General features: G+C 43.5%; 1 protein-coding gene across 1 annotated transcript in view; it reads left to right on the top strand.

Annotated features, from left to right (window-relative positions):
* Positions 1-2,182: 2,182 nt before the first annotated feature.
* The window catches only part of DAB1 (DAB adaptor protein 1), a 471,207-nt gene continuing 457,164 nt past the window's right edge, over positions 2,183-16,225 (top strand). The window contains exon 1 of the mRNA XM_049809443.1: positions 2,183-2,218. The gene's annotated coding sequence lies outside the window, so the exon portion shown is untranslated. The remainder of the gene's footprint in view (positions 2,219-16,225) is intronic.

Below are 16,225 nucleotides of genomic sequence, written 5' to 3' on the forward strand. Positions count from 1 at the left end.
ATTTTTGCTAAAAGCAGGGAGGAATCTGTACTGGACTTGGAAGCTAAATCCCGATCTCTCAGATCCCACTTTGTACCTGAATCACAAGCCCACAACTGTGGCTTAATCCAATCGCTATGTGAACCCGATTGATAGATTTTCTACCGAACTTCTTCCTCCAAAACAAGGCTAGAAGAGAACAGGAAGAAAACTGTTGGGGCCTCGAAGTCAGAGACACCATAATTTAACGCTAGAAAGATGCAGGGCTTGAGATTTGACAAATATTTTTGAGAGTTGTATTCTTGACAAATATTTTTGAGAGTTCTATTCCTCACACAGATGTAGTGGGGTTGGAGGGGATTGGGCCCACAGACTGCAAGTACAGTGCTGTTTTGTAGGTATGGTTCCTCTTTCCATCCTCACCCAGACCCCACAAAAGAAATAGAATGGAAGAAACTCAACCTAAGAAGGGCAATCAGGGTACCTCTCAATCACATAATCAATAGGATATTTGACAGCTTTATTCATCTTTTATCACCCACGAGTTAAGGATAACAAAATGTCTGAGGCAGCCATTGTCAAATGGCTCAAGGTTTGCGTCAAAGAAGCCTATTAAGCATGAAGAGCTATTACTCTTGTAATAAATATGTGGCTCGGGAGAGCTGGTAAGAGATTGGGGCCAGGAAAAATGGTTTAGTCAAATGCATTGGGTCACGCTGACAAAAGGTTAACACCCTGTCACATGGCACATGTCAGTAGCCATCGAATTCAGCAACTATTAACACCTCCAGCAAGGATCCCTCTCCTATGAGGTGTAGTAACTGCAGATGCTTTAATGATTTTACATAGGAAGGAATATGTAAAGCAGCTTAAGTCTCATTCTCTAGCTTTTACAACCTTGATCTCCTAGAATTAGACAAAAACTTTAATGGCTGTCTCACTGCTGTGGTTTGCAAGCTCACACATGAATTTCTTCCTCTCCAGGGGTTAATTTTGCTGTTTGGTGACATCCCATTGAAAGAGTGGATGAGAAGAGCAGGAGAGATATCTGTACCCAGGTGGTAATTCTCCTTCCTGAACACTGCCCAGCAGGCCAGTCACCTATTGACAGAGCTGGGTTAGGTCAGAGCTTCCAAGAGAAATACTTAACATCAAACTGTGAGCAAAAAGGGAAGTTTGATCTACCGTGGCTAGAAGCTGTCACTCAAAAGTATTTCTGCCTTCAAAGTCCGTTTTCAAGCGGCAAGAGCAGATACCTACTCTTCCTCCCTGCACAGGGGAGACAGCAGTGAAGAAGGAAACCTCCTGTGGGAGAGGCGGGCAGAACTGGCCAAGGAGAAGCAGCCAGCATGGGAAGGAAGCGCAGTGCCACATCCCGCGGGGCCCAGAACGCCTCTCGGGATCCACACTTGATCTGAGAGACACACTCTGCCGGCCAAAGGCACGTAAATCGTCACAGTCGTTGCCTGTTGTCTGGCCGCCGCTGGGGAGGGACGATGCTGCCCCGTCTGGGCGACGGTCCGAGCGTCCCGTTCCCCAAAGTCAGCCTTTGGCTGCAGCCCCCCCTGCCACGAAGCCGGGAGTGATGACTAGCCCGGCCCCTCTACCACCACCTGTGCGCTGGAATGACTTTCTTCACCTTTCCCTCCAATTACCTACCGGCCCTGGGGGCAGATGGAAGAGCCGGCAGACCTGCGGAGCGGAGGGACGGTGAGAGGAGGCAGAAGAAAAGTGGTGTCGGGGGGGCTAAGGGGGGTGCGGGCGGGCAGCGAGTCGGAAGCCTCGGCCCCGCGACTCGCCTTCCCCGGGCACCCAAAAGGAAGGCCGGGGCAAGCTGGCCCAGCGGCGACTGCTGCTGCTGCCGCCGCCCCGGGGGGGACCGAGGGGGGGGGCCGCCGCCGCCGCCCCACCGGGCGCCGCCTCCTGCCCCCGGGCGGGGCGGGGGGCTCCCAGGCGCGGGTGCGGCGCGCCCCGCTATTAGGGGGAATGCGGTAGCGCGGTGGCTGCAGGGGACCGGCGCTGCCGCCGCCGCCGCCGAGGGGCTGCCGCTGCGCGGAGAGCGCCGCGGATCTGCTCGCCGGGGAGCCGCGTCCGCCGGCGCAGGCTCCGCGTCCAGCAGCGGGAGCGAAGGGAAGGGAAAGGAAGGGAAGGGAAGGAAAGGGGCGCGCACCCCTCCGCCGCCGGAGGAGGAGGAGGAGGAGGATGAGCGGGGCGCTGCGGGGAGCGGCGCCGGCTGCAGGTAGGAAGAGGAGGAGGAGCAGGCGGCGGGGAGCCGCGGAGCCAGCGGCTGGGGGAGTCGCCCGTGGCCTCTTCCCCCTCACATACACGCACCTCCCCGCCTTGCGCAGGTCGCGGTGGTGGTGGGGTGTCCCGGCTCTCCGCGGGAGCGGGTGCCGCTGCCGCGCCCGCGTAAGTCGGTGCGGAGGGAAAGGCGCGTAGCGGCGGCGGCGGACTTGAGCGCAAAGTTTGGTCTGCCGGGAGGGAGGCGCCGGCGCGGCGGGCGGCGGCGGCGGAGGAGCCGCCGAGTGAGGCGGGGAGGGGATGCCCGGCCAGCCCGGTGCCTCCTCGTCTGCCAGCCGGGGCGAAGTCGGCGAGAACTGCGCGGCTGGGACGTGCGAGAGGGGAGATGCGAACCGCGGCTCTGCCCGGAGAACCCGCTGTTTCGGTGGCGGGTGGAATAATTTAACACTTCCAGAGCCGGGCAAAGGCAACTTAGAGCTGTAGCGAGCTGCTTCGCGGCCCTAGTGGGAACGAACGTGAGACACCGGTTTCTTTCGTATTTGTGTGTGCGTGTGACTCTTGAGCAGGGTTTTCTCGCTTTCCACCTCTGCGTGCGCAGCCGGGAAGGAGCAACTTGAACCGGCTGTCCCCTGATGGTTTAATATTTGCAACCCGAATAAATATTTTGTTGCCCTTCAGCCTTTTTCTCAACGTCTTCTTATAATGTAGGTGATTAATCAGTTAGGTTAGTGGCCAGTTAGGCATAACCTTGTAGGAAAACAATTCTGCGAGGATACGTGGGGTTTGACTAGTGATGTGATACAGTATACACCCCGATTTTAGTAGCTGTTTCCCAATGTGTGCAAATTGAGCGCGTTCTTGATTTCGAATGAAAATCCAAGTGTAAGGACAAATATGCTGTTACTTCCCGTGGAAGAATGTAATTTTCTTTGCCAGTGAAATGTATGGCAGCTTTAAAGTAAAATGGGGAGGGGGTGGAGGATGGGGTAGAGAGGGGCTGTTTTTTCTGGTCAGGCACAAAATGTTTTTCTCCCTTTTAAATATGGTCTTTCTAGTGCTGCTGGTTGCTTTGAACGTTTGGTTTGCAGAAATGAATTTCATTTCAGTGCCCTAGGAGTCTCAAGAGAAGAGGTGCACTCCTATGTCTTTTGAGGATAGTCATTTTAACTGATCTTGTTAAATAATGCTATTATTAAATGAGTGCAAATTGAAGCAAATGTATTTTTCATTGCCCACAAGTTGTGTTTCTGAGCTAAATTTCTTTTTATGACTAGAGAGGCTTTTGCACTGCAGTGTTACAATACAGCCATATTAAAAAGGTCCTTGGAGCAAATAACCCTCTAATGCTGCAGCTATGTTTTCAGTAGACTTCAGTAGTTCTATGGGAAATAATTATGTTGGATTTAAGGAATCTGGGCTGAATTGACTGTGCTTTTTTAATTGTGGTGTTAAACTGCTTGTAGGTATTCATGTGAGTGGTACCTCTAAACCCAAAACCTAAAAAAGGAAAAGCCCTAAACCCAAAGCTTTAATTTGAATTAAATCATTTTTCTCTCTTTTTTGCAACAGGTTCTTCTGGTCTTTTTTTTTTTTTTGTCTTTTTTTTTTTTTTTTTCCCCTTTCCTTTTTCCCCTTCCTTCTTCCTTTAATTGACAGTGAGGTCTCCTGCTTGAATATGTTTCCTTAACCAAGTAGAGTGCAGTGGTACATGATACCATCATTCTTTTCTGTGTATGGTTTATCTGTGATGCTGCAAGGAATGAAGGCAAGGGAAACTAGAGATAAAAGGGAAAAAGATTCCTGAGGTTGATGGTGTTGGCAAATTAAGTGATGAAGGTTTATTCTGAGGAACCCCAACATGTTTTAGATGGTGGTTTCTGTGGGACGTAATGCTGAAATCACAGCGTAGGTCAGCATGTATCCTTCAGTGATCTCGCACCAAATTATCTGGTGTGTACTTGGAAGGTGTGAAAAGCAGACATGGAACTAAGCTGCTTACCTTCTAATGTCAATATTTGGTGCTAAAAATTTAATTTTGAGTGGAAGATGAGCAGGTTGGTTATTTCTCTCTAACTGCAGCTCTTCATTACTGTTTTTTGTTTGCTCAAGTAAACAAACACGTATCTCTTAAAATTGAATTAAATGTATAAACTGCTTGAACCAGAGAGGAGGAGAGAGAATGACTCTGTTTGTTTTAAGTAATAAATAATAAATTAAAATATCATGCCACTGACTAGCTGAAGTAAAGCTTTGGCCTGATCACTCAAGCTGTGCTCCAAGCAAACCCTCTGCGTCCAGCACCCTTCTCCTGGATTGGAGAATGGAAGTGCTTGGGGTGACTCGTGGGGTGATGCCTGCTTGACTGACAGATGCTTATTGCAGAGCGGCACCCGGTGCTCTCTAATTTTGCCTCTGTAATGATTTCCTCCAGCAAGATGACAGAGAATTAAAATGTTTACAGTCAGGTTTTGGAAGGGTTCATCAGGATGCAGAGGGGAGGGGAGGGAAATCCTTCCATTTTTAGATCTCTCTAATCCCAAGCTTCTGTTCTTGTAGTCATGCTATTTTTTTATCAGTTGTTGTGCCAGTGACTACTGTATTTCACAGCACAGTAATGCTAGTGTTTCTACTCCAGATAGAGCAGTCTTAAAGAAAAAAAAAGAAAGTGGGAAGGAAGGAGTGGCTGAAGGAGACCTCTTACTCCAGTCTTTTTTTCAGATTGCTCATGAAACAGGCTACTGATGAACAGTTGTACACTTTTGTAATAAAATTTCAGTGAAAGGTTTGATCTTTCAATCCTGTGTTTGCTGTAGAAACACCAGGTAATCTTGAGTACATCTTACCATAGAGGTGCAAACTTCAGTGTTCTCCAGCTCAAGCCCGTTTCTCCACTGGAGCGAAACTATAGGAACAGACGAGTATGTGGTTGAGGATGGGTATTGTTTCCCATGTTGATGTCAACTCTTGTGTGCAAAAGGAGCTGAGCTGGAGTCAGGACTGGTACCCCGAATAGCAGTACATGAGCAGCAGAAAATTTGAGTCAGTCACTTCTGATGATCAGCTTTGTCCTTAGCAATTTCGTATGTGTGCTGCAGATCAGGAACATAGTCGTGTTTCTTTAACCATCTGATTCTGACATAAAATTCCTTTGCAGATCCATCTGTGCTCTTCAGATGAGCCTAAGTCATGCCTGTGCCTGATATTCGCCCTCTAGTGCCAATTTCACCACTCAATTCCATACCTTAGTACTGGGAGTGTTTGCCATGGAAGTAGGATACTATTGGAGGTCCTACATCACCCTCTTCCACGCTCTGTGTAGGGAAGTAAGCATGATGTTGCAGCTAACCCAGCCTGGAGATGGCAAATATGGATGCTTTCACAGTCGCACCTATTAAGTGAATTCACTGTCTACAAGAGGGAAAGGAGGAGGGTTATGATACTCATGAGGAAATACCAAAATGAGTATATTCTCTGCGTTCCCCATTCATCTGACTGCAGGCTGCCTACAATTGCGCTCTCGGATTTTTCATAGGATGATAGAATGATTTGGGTTGGAAGGGGCCTTAGACATCATCTAGTTCCAACCCCCCCCGCCATGGGCAGGGACACCTTCCACTAGACCAGGTTGCTCAAAGCCCCATCCAGCCTGGCCTTGAACACTGCCAGGGATGGGGCAGCCACAACCTCTCTGGGCAACCTGTTCCAGTGCCTCACCACCCTCACAGTGAAGAACTTTTTCCTTACATCTGATCTAAATCTACCCTCTTTCAGTTTAAAACTGTTACCCCTCGTCCTATTGCTGCATTCCATGATAAAGAGTCCCTCTCCATCTTTCCTGTAGGCCCCCTTTAAGTACTGGAAGGCTGCTATAAGGTCTCCCCAGAACCTTCTCTTCTCCAGGCTGAACAACCCCAACTCTCTCAGCCTGTCCTCACAGGGGAGGTGCTCCAGCCCCCTGATCATCTTTGTAGCCCAAAGGATGTCCTTCTGCTATCAGAGCTCTCAAGAACGAAGTGGGTGGCATGTTTGTGGTTTTATGCTTTACCAGGGATGCAGACGCAGGCTGGAAATGAAAACAAGCCATTGTCAACTGTTGCTAAGAGTTCTTGGAAGAGAGAATGACAAGTATTCTTTCAAGTAACCTGGATAGCAGATGGAAATGACTCTTTACACAGTGTCTATAAAACAGCATGCTGGATAAAATGGTCCTGTTACAGGAAGTGCAGAGGGCAAAAAACCTAAGCAGTCTTAACAACCGTTTTGGGATTGTTCTACAAGAAAATCAAAGGGTTGTCAGTTTTTGCTTTTATGCACATAAATCACCTTTGCTCCTCCTGTTCCGTAAAATGCACTGGGTCAGGACTTTTCAGTTTGCCTCCATAGTATTGTGAGTACTTACAATAGAGTACACATAACAAACAACAGGAGATTCATATTTCACAGCACTTTCATTTTTCATTGGTATGCCAGTTAAAGAACCTCCAACTTTCCTTTAAAATAGCATGAAGATTGTGCAAGCCAGTTAAAAGCGAGGAGAATACGTTCCAATACTCCTCTTTCATATCCACAGATTGATGCATTCAACAGCCAACTTCTTTGATTCTTGCAACATTTAAACATGAGTGACTTAATGGAAAAATACTGTATGAATATTTACTCCTGTTTTAATGTAGCAGAGTTCTATTGAAGTCAAAGCAACTGCATCTTCTTCCTTAAGCTGAGGATATGGCCCTAATTGGCAGGAGGATGGGTTTGGTATACTTACCCTTCCTTGCAGAGCAGTATTTTAGGGGGGGAAAAAAAATAAATCTTACTAACATCAGTGGGATTTCTCATTTGAAAAGTTAAATGTTCCTCAGTGAGAGGTGAGGGTATTACTCCAGCTCACAGAGCATTTTCTCTGACTAATGTATACAAAATGTATGCTGGGATTGCCCAACACTGATAATTCACGCACCTCTGGAGTGGAATACAGCAGCCATTCTGGGCTAGAAACATTATGCAGGAGGGGTTTAGGGAAGAGAAATGAAGAAAAACTAATCCAATTGAAACTGCAAGGGGAATTTAGGAAGCAGAATGCAATTATCCGAGTTGGATATTGGCCAGGACATGTTAGTTAACATTTTTACTCTTGCAAGAATTGTCATGGGATCTTTAATGACGATGAATGGTCAGGGCTCTATTTTACATCTCATTTGAAAGCCTGAGCTTTCATTTTGTCATGAGGATGAAGCGCATGCTTTGCCTTCTTTCAGGAAATGTTGCTTTGGTCAATATGCTTTCCTCCCCACAGGCTCAAGGCTCTCTGGGCACACCTGCCTTGCAACTCCACATGTCCAGGCGTTTTCTTCACCTTGAGCTGCTAAGCCAAAAGGAAATCCAGACACTCGGCATTACTTGATACTTCCTTTCTACTTAACTTCCTTTTTGTGGAGTGGTAGGTAAAGGTGCTCTTACGCCATCGCTCCTCCCGTCCCTGGAAGTTTGTTGTGTTAGCAGTAATGTCTTTGCATGCTTATTATTAGTTGCAGGTTCTTCTAAACGCTATCAACCCTAGTTATCATGGCTGGGTGTTACATGACGTGGTGCACCTTGGTAACTCCAGGTGGTCTTTATAGCAGATTGTGTCAATGAATAGACTAATAAGGCTTTTTTTTTTTTTTTTTTTTTTCCAAGAGCACATGTCAAAACGCAGTTTCAATTTGGATAACTATGGTCTTCATATGGAGAAGTCCCTCTACAGTTCGAGTTGGCCATAGCATATTTCCCTCTCCTTCCTGAAGCTCTAGTGTGCTGGTTCTCTCCCCTGTTTTCTGAGGACTAGTGGATGGAAGAATTACCTGTCAATAGTAAACAGATGATAAATCTTACTGAAACTGGTGTTTCAGGAGAAAGGAGTTGATGTGTAAAATATTTTCTTCTCTATAATCACAATTTTCCTTTTAGCTATCTGAACTTGAACTACCCCACCCCCCCCCCCCAAAAAAAAAAAAAAAAAGAAAAAAAAAAAGCCCTCTCCTCCGTAAAAAGTCATTGTCCGGTTATGAATGTTTTTTAATATCAGTGCTTTTTGGTATTCAGACTGGAAGAAGCAGTAGGATGGCAGTATGCTTCTCAGGGGGAGAAGAGGCTTCATGTTATTTTGGAGGTTTAGGGATGGTGCGTCTGTTGTGATTCAGTCAAAATACGGTTCTGGGAACTTGGAGGATTGCTCTCTATCTACTGAGCTACCTTTTAGTCTGTTTATCAAAGTGCTTGCAGTCTATGGTAGAAGTCATGAAGCAGTGGCAGATGCTGAGAGATAAAATTAGATATGTATCCAGACTTTAATATATAATTTTATTAACAAAATATAAGAGGAATGTAATATTAGATACTTTGTTTTCTATTCGAACACCTGTCCTGAGATTTTGTTCTCCTGCAAGCTGAAACATAAGGAGGCTGTGCTTCTAAGCTACCTATGTCACTAATACTCGTATTCAACACAGATAATTAAAAGATGACAGCGTTAATACTCTCCTTATAGCAAAGATTTTTGCTATTTATATAGACATTTCCCCCAAAACTCTCATGATAACATCAATGTCAATAATTTAAAATGCTGTTTCAAAATCACTCAAAATATACATAATGTATAAAGTGATACATTTTGCATCCAAGGATTTCCGTTCTACATTTTCATATATTTGTGGACAGTTTAGATTGTTTTGTAGGCTATGGAACACTGGGTAAAGGCAGTATCTTCATCCACGTGTCTTGAATTTCTGGTTAAAAGTAAAGAGCTGACCACTCCAACCTTTGTTATGCAGGCTTATGGTGCAGTTTCTACAGAATTCTGGGGGTTTCAGAGGGGCAGTTGTGAGTGCTGGGGAGAGTCTCACCGTTCTGTTACTGTCTGTCAGAGCTGCCTTAACGTACAGGTGGGTCTTAATTATGATGAGCTCCTCTTAGGATGTGAATTAAAATCCCAACTCTGAGGTTTTTAAGATGTTCAGAGTATGTGGAATGTAATGTTAAGGAACAAAATGAATCTTCATTGTCATCCAGAAGCCTCAGAGGAAACCACTCTTCCTTATCTTTGTAAAATAACAATGTCTTTGGTCCAAGGCTTCCTAGATGACTAAAGCCAGATTTTGTCCGTCATAAATAAAGTGAATGGGCTTAGGGACTTCACATGTAAATAAAGTGCCCATTCCATCTGCCTCTGTGTGGCTTGACCCACAAAATAACAACAAACGCTTCTACTGCTTGAAAGAATTTGATGAATATATTATGTTGGCCAGGTGTAAAGCTGTGATCTGTGACATTTCATGCCTCATGTGGGCATTATGCTGTCATGCGGCACAGTGGTCTGCATTAATAGAGTCTTTGGGGATAAAGAGAGAGAGAATATGGACAGAAGCTGTTGTTAGGCAAAATAAATTATAGAGTAGCTCATCCAGTGTGAAAAGGGTTGTGAGTGATGTAGTTTCAAACATCATTTTTTCAGTAATTGTGCTGTTTGAATTGTGACCTACTTTAATAACATTCTATCATTTTTAATATTTCTTTATTCATTACATTTTATACACACTCAGGTGGTTTACTGCAAGCTGTGTGGAAATTACAATGAAGGTCAAGTGCTCTTTGTGAAGATAACTTATTACTGAAAATATTAACTTGTTGTCATTATTGTTTTCCAACGTGAAATTTTATTTGTCTGGTGAATGAAGAGATGATGTCGGGCTTGTGTTGAAGTGTGTGATTACTGTCAATAGACCAAAGTCCCTCCAGTCATAGGTCTGAGATGTACATGATCGCTGAACAAGTCTCACTTTAAATTGATTTATTTTTCCCTACACTGTTAAGCTGGTACAGGCCGTTATCGGAAACATCTTTCAGATTAGGACTGGCTTACATAGATTTAATGTTTAAATGCCTTCAGTCAGCTAAAGCTAAACTGAAAATTGCAACTTTACTATTGAAATAACCATGCCTCCACATGGTTTTGCAGCCTTTCAAATGAGCTTAAATTCATGCTTTAAATTATATTAGTTCAGTATTTTTCATGTGGAACAGGCTTTGTGGCTTGGTCCACAGGAGGACTGTGTAGAGTTGGAGTCAAGCCTGGGTTAGGGTTGAGAGTATGCTCTTTATTGCTAATGCCGGTGTCACTTCAGTTAAATCACAAGTTCTCTATAGCAGTTATCAATACAAATGACCTTCCAACAGTTGCCCTGTGGTTAGTGGACATGTAATTGTAAATTGTATGCGAGAGTTTGGAAAAATTTGTCCTGGGATCAGGACATTAGGACATTCTCAAATCGTAATTCCACTCTGGTGCAGCATAGAGTTTGGAAAAATTTGTCCTGGGATCAGGACATTAGGACATTCTCAAATCATAATTCCACTCTGGTGCGGCATATGTATTACTTGGCTTAGAGCTATGAAAAGATATACCACTGGAAAAAAAGAAAGCTTTTCAGCATCCCCACTATCTCTACAAAGCGTAACAGACATGTTGGATACTAACGCATTATTTCTTACACATTATTGAAATAGAATAGTTTTATGTAAAGGTCAGCTGTGCTTAGTGTCTAAAATGTTCCTGTTTTTTATTATGCATATTTGAGGTTCCCCTTAGGAATCGAGTATAGAAAGTGTAGAAAGAAAGCAGAAGGGTTGCAGTGAATATTCACCTTTTTGGCTGTTGCAGCAGGTCAGGGGTTGTGGTGTTACTGTCTTTCTTGTTGCATGACCAAAATTCTAGCCTGCTGGTTTGATGTGGTGGACCTAAAGGTTTCCCTGATCCAAAGCCAGAGAGATCTCAATTTAGAAGTCATCAGTGTCTAACTTTCCTTCTGAGCTATGTAATTTGAATTCTGTATAGTCAAGTCTTCTAAGTATAATATGGAAGAAAAACTGAAGTAATTAGCTAAGTATCCTGCTCTTAAAGGTTCTGGACTGCGATGCTAGGTTTGGGTTGGATAACTTAAGTTAGGAAGACAAGAACTGTTTTACAGAAACAAAAGTGAGAGATTTTTAGCTGAATGTCTATTTTCTGAGTGTGATTGAGCTACCCTAGCCAAAGCTTTCATGTCCCCCCAGCATAAAAGAGAGGTAGTGGAGCAGGAGAAGGTTAGCCCAGACAACAGAGCACTTATGATAGAGACCTCTTAAAACCGTATGGAGAACTGAATAAGGAATTGTCTTTTCCAGTAAATTAAGTGAAAGGTGTCATATGAAACAAGCAAGCAACAGACACAGAACGAGTAAGGTGCTTCACACAAGGTGGTGTTAATGCAGGAAAGGTCACTGCCTTGGGATGTTGTGGGCGCTCCAAGCTTACGCAGACCAAGCAATCTTCTGGAAAAGTTTGTGGTAGAACTGAGGACTAGTGCATGGGGTGATACTGCTTCTGATGTAGAAATGCCAGGTTCACAAATGTCTGGAGGCTGGAAATGTGTTCTGGTGAATTATCGCAATATGTGTCTGCTCTTGGTGACTGCCAAAGAGTCAAGGTTACTGCATACAGGGCCAGCTGGCCCACTGCTCTGAGCCAGAAGGGCTTTCTTGCGCGTAGGTGAAGAACTTAGCCAAAAGCCAGTGTAGGATAGTACACCATCTCCTCTCCCCTGCTGTCATCTGGGTTTCTCTTGAGTTAAAGGTGTTTGAGCTGGACTAGAGTATGGGAGATGGTAGAAGTTGTTTCTAAGAGACAGGCATCAGCATTGGAGGAAAGATATTAAGTTCTAGCAAGGCACTCAGTGTTGCAAAGGTGTAGAAAACTGAAGTAATTACTTGTGCAGGTGATTTATTTTGCTGTAGTTTTAACCAGTGACTTTGGTTTAAGCCTGTTAATTTCACTTTTTTGGTGATACGTGCTCTACCCTTGCTGTTTGACAGTGTAATGATCTGTTGGAGTTGCTTGTTCTTAGCTTGTTCTTGTTTTATGTATATCTGTATCCATCTGTATCTGGCTGTACAGCTGTAAGAAGCTTGTAAAGTGACCTAACAGAATGTATATATTAAAAAAAAAAATAGTGTCCTCGTATAAAGTGTTGAAATGAGAACTTGGAAAGTGAGTGTGCTCCCTGAAAGGAGAGAAAGGACAGATAAGGCTTGCAGAGGGAGGCATGCTGTGTATCAGCATGAGGGCCAAGTGAATTGCCTCAAAGACAGGTCAGTCCTACTCTCCCAACCTGTTTTTCCACAGGCCATGAAGGTTCTGGTTGTGACACTGGATGCTGGTCTATCCTGAGCACCAGAAGTTGAAGTAAGATGATCCATGTGCAGCTTTGTCAAACAACCATTCCAGCTCCTGACTTAGTCTTCAAAACAAAACCTTTTCAGTTTAAAAATCTTGCAAATTTAAACAATCTGTTCTTTTTTTGAGTTTAGAAACCATTATATTGCATTTAGGTCATGTTTAAAGCTTTGTTCCAAGCTCATGGGATGGAAACTCCATTTTTATTGCAAGTGGAGAAGCTTGGGTAATTGCTTGACTTCAGGAATTAGGGCTTAAGAAGAATGCTAAATATCATGAGACTTGTGATAAAATCTTAAGAGTGGGCAACACTGTATAAGCCACTGAGCAGCTGTCAGATTGTAATTAGGTTTGATCATTATCAGCTTGAGCCAGATTTGCACGGGTTACCTAGACATGAAAAGGCACATGTACCATTACCAATTCCTTGAGCAACTCGGTCCTCTGATGGAACAGTTCCTTGATGGTGGTGATAGGGAGTGATCAGACATTTTTTCTTTCCTTTGCATTTTTTCTCTTTCCTTTACAGTTTACTTTGCACAAGCTCAGATTATCTAGTGCCTAGTCACAGGAGACCAGACATTCTTTTCATGTGGAGGAATGATGTAGGTTGAATATCACTGTAGGTCCTAGAGGTTGTGGTTTGCCCAGTTCATTCTGATTCTGGAGACCAAGGAAGTACTTTTAATTCTAAATGGCTGTCTTTGAAATAGGTTGTTTTTCTGTGGAAATGCTTGTCTGTTCCTCTAACTTTCTGTATACAAATTTTGAAGAAATAAAATATTAATCTGGTAGCAAGATTGTCACCTTGTGCAGGGTTCTAGGGTACAATGACATTTGTTAGTTACAGTGACATTTGTTAGCAGGAGGACCCGGGGTAGAGTTTATTAATAATTTCACTTGTTACAGACTCTGTTGCCTTCAGATTATCACTTCAAGTGCAAATACACGGTGGAGTTTACACCATTTAAAAAGCAAAGTTCAGATACTGTAATTGTGCAATGGAGTCGCTTGGAATTATTTACTAAAAAAAGCCATACAAAAACATTCCTCTTACTCTAATTTCATTAATAGCGTACTTTGCAATTGGCTGGAGATGTTTGGCTGGCAACTTTTCTTTCAGTATATTGTGGAAAAAAATCAGTAACCGACTAAGATTTCATCATTGGAATTATGCTGTACATTTCACAGTGACAAGGAGATCATATAACCCTTATTTCAAAAGTACAAATTAGGGAATGGAATAGCGTTTTTCACCTGTCAGTAGGTGTCAACAGATAGGAACAAAGATTGGAGCAACTGTGCTTTTTGAAGGAGAGTGATGTGTCCATCAAAGCTAGTTAATTCATTCTTTTGGTATGTATCCTGGTTTATTTTTCCCCCTTTATTGAAGAAGCAGTATGAACACATGCTCACTGATGTGCACTTCAGCCTTCAAAGAATTTCACAAGAGCAGTTGATGGAACAGCCAGCCTTTTTTGCCAGTGAGATTTCTTTTCCTATTTCTACATATTAGTTGCAAACATCATATTTTACTTTGCAAATGTCAGATGCTGGCTCTCTAGTTCTGTTCACCTTTGCTTCCCCTGCAGCTCCCACATCTGATTGGGCTCTCATCTCCGCAGTTGCCTGGCTAACTTGCTTTCTGCCTCATTTACTCCCCAATGACCGCTGAACGACGTTCCCTGAATTCAGGACCAGCTCAACTTTGTGACTGGCTGCTCGGGACGCTGCAGCAGCAGTGTGTTTAGTGACTTCTCTTTAAAGATGTATAGCCATATGTCTTTTGAATTGCAGAGCTAAATTTCATTAGCTTCACCGGAAGGAGGGAATGAACACTGGGGAAAAAATATACCACTGAGGCTACTGTAAGAAATTCTAGCTAAATGCTTCAGCATAGTGGAGCTAGTGCCAAGTATGGGTAAGTATTGGTACACCCACTGTGTGCTTTACTGAAGCTAAAGCAGAAGTTCACGGTTACCTGATACATGCTGAACACTTGTTACAAATACCAAACCAAGCCACACGTTGAGTCACTTGTGTTGGTTGGTACTTTGCACTTGAAGAAGTATATGCCAAAGTGTTGGAGAGGTTTAAATTTTTTTTTTTCACTGAGTTTGAGACCTTCTTTAGAGTAAACCTAAGGCAACTTGAGACCACAGTTGTCTTAGAGTTTTGAGTTTTCAGCATGATGCTCGCGATGACACTGAACACAAGTTAGGGGTGCGAACTGTGAATGCTGTTCCTCATCAGTTGTTTTTCTCTGTGCAATATTGTGTATCCAGTCCTTCGTGGCTCAGAATTGAGAGCCTTGGACTGATTCCCTTCTCCCTGGTACACCCGCATCTTTGTGGGCCCTCATTAATCTGGTGATCCCTGACTTTAAACCTGCAGGATGATGAACAAGTGTGTGAGTGTGGCGTTTTCCAGTTTCTTTTGTTAAGGTTCTGCTCGGTCAGAGTTGAGTCTTTTTCAGTGGAGACTTGAATGGGTAGATTGTTTTTTTTTGTTGTTTTGTTCTTTGTGTGCTTATTTGTAACATCTTTCTTCCATCGTATTTAAGGCCCTTTTTAAAACCCTGGATGGGCATATCCTGGCTCTCTTGAAGTTCAGGGAGAGCACTGTGATTGCCTACCTTGTGTACTGTGTTAACAAAAGAACCCCTTTCATGTGTATATCTCACCTATTGGTTTTTATAAATTTTCCCACCTAACTAAAAGTTCTGTGTCTGGTTTCAGAATCCCAGTTTCTTAAATGTTGGAAAGCAGCTGGTATTTTTGCCTTAGAGGTCCTATAAATACCATGCTAACAGCAAAGAAACAAAATGCTACATAAACTCAAGTAATTTTGACTTGGGTAATTGGACCAACAAATAAAGTAAAATTGGGGCTGAGATACAGCATTCATGTGCATGTTTTCTGTGGACATCTGATTTGTAATTCTAATGTTGGTTATCTTATAGGTGGCATATTATTTGAGAGCTCAGCATTGAAGCCAGATAGCTGCTTGTGCATATTTTGGAGGAAGGGAGAGACAACAGAACTGGACAGTGATCTTGGTGTTTTGGTGTTTTTCTTTTGGAGGAGGCTAAATTGGAGACTAACTTGGCACTGCTCCGTAGCAGAGGATCTTGCAGTGATGCTGCAGTTTTGTTGGTACCACTGCAGACACAAAGGCTAAAACAAATCAAAACGAACTGAGAGGAGCAGATGGGGCAAGTGAGAAGTTGGGAAATCATTCAAAGTGTTAGACACCGAACGATTTCAATTTTCCTGAGACAAGCGGGTGCTGTGGCACAACATGGCTCTTTTTGACACTCAACACACGGGAGGCAATTTTGGAATAAAAGCTGCATCAGGTGTTCTGTTTCCAAATTTTCCTGCCTGAGGGAGAGTGTTTGCATTTGGCAAGGATATCTGTAAGGGGGATGGGGTGGTGAAAACAAGCTTATCATAAATCCTTTCAGGTGTTTTGTTGACCACTCAGAGCATAGTGTGTCTGTACAAGACATGGGTGAAGTTCCTCCTTCTGAGGCAAAAATGGAATTTTTAGGGATGTCACAAGGCACTGAGAGTCAAAGAAGTCTTCTAAAAATGTTGTCTTGATTTTAATGTCCTTCTTAAAGGGTACAATTTTCTTGTAGAGTGGGAGTACCCAAAAGAGAAATGCCTCACTTTGATAAATATGTATGTTGGAAATTTGGGCGTCTTCATGTGTGCAAAACCCAAGCAGCGACCTTTGGAGATGAAATATATTTGC

Source organism: Accipiter gentilis, chromosome 8, assembly GCF_929443795.1.
Source record: "Accipiter gentilis chromosome 8, bAccGen1.1, whole genome shotgun sequence".
Lineage (NCBI taxonomy): Eukaryota > Metazoa > Chordata > Aves > Accipitriformes > Accipitridae > Astur > Astur gentilis.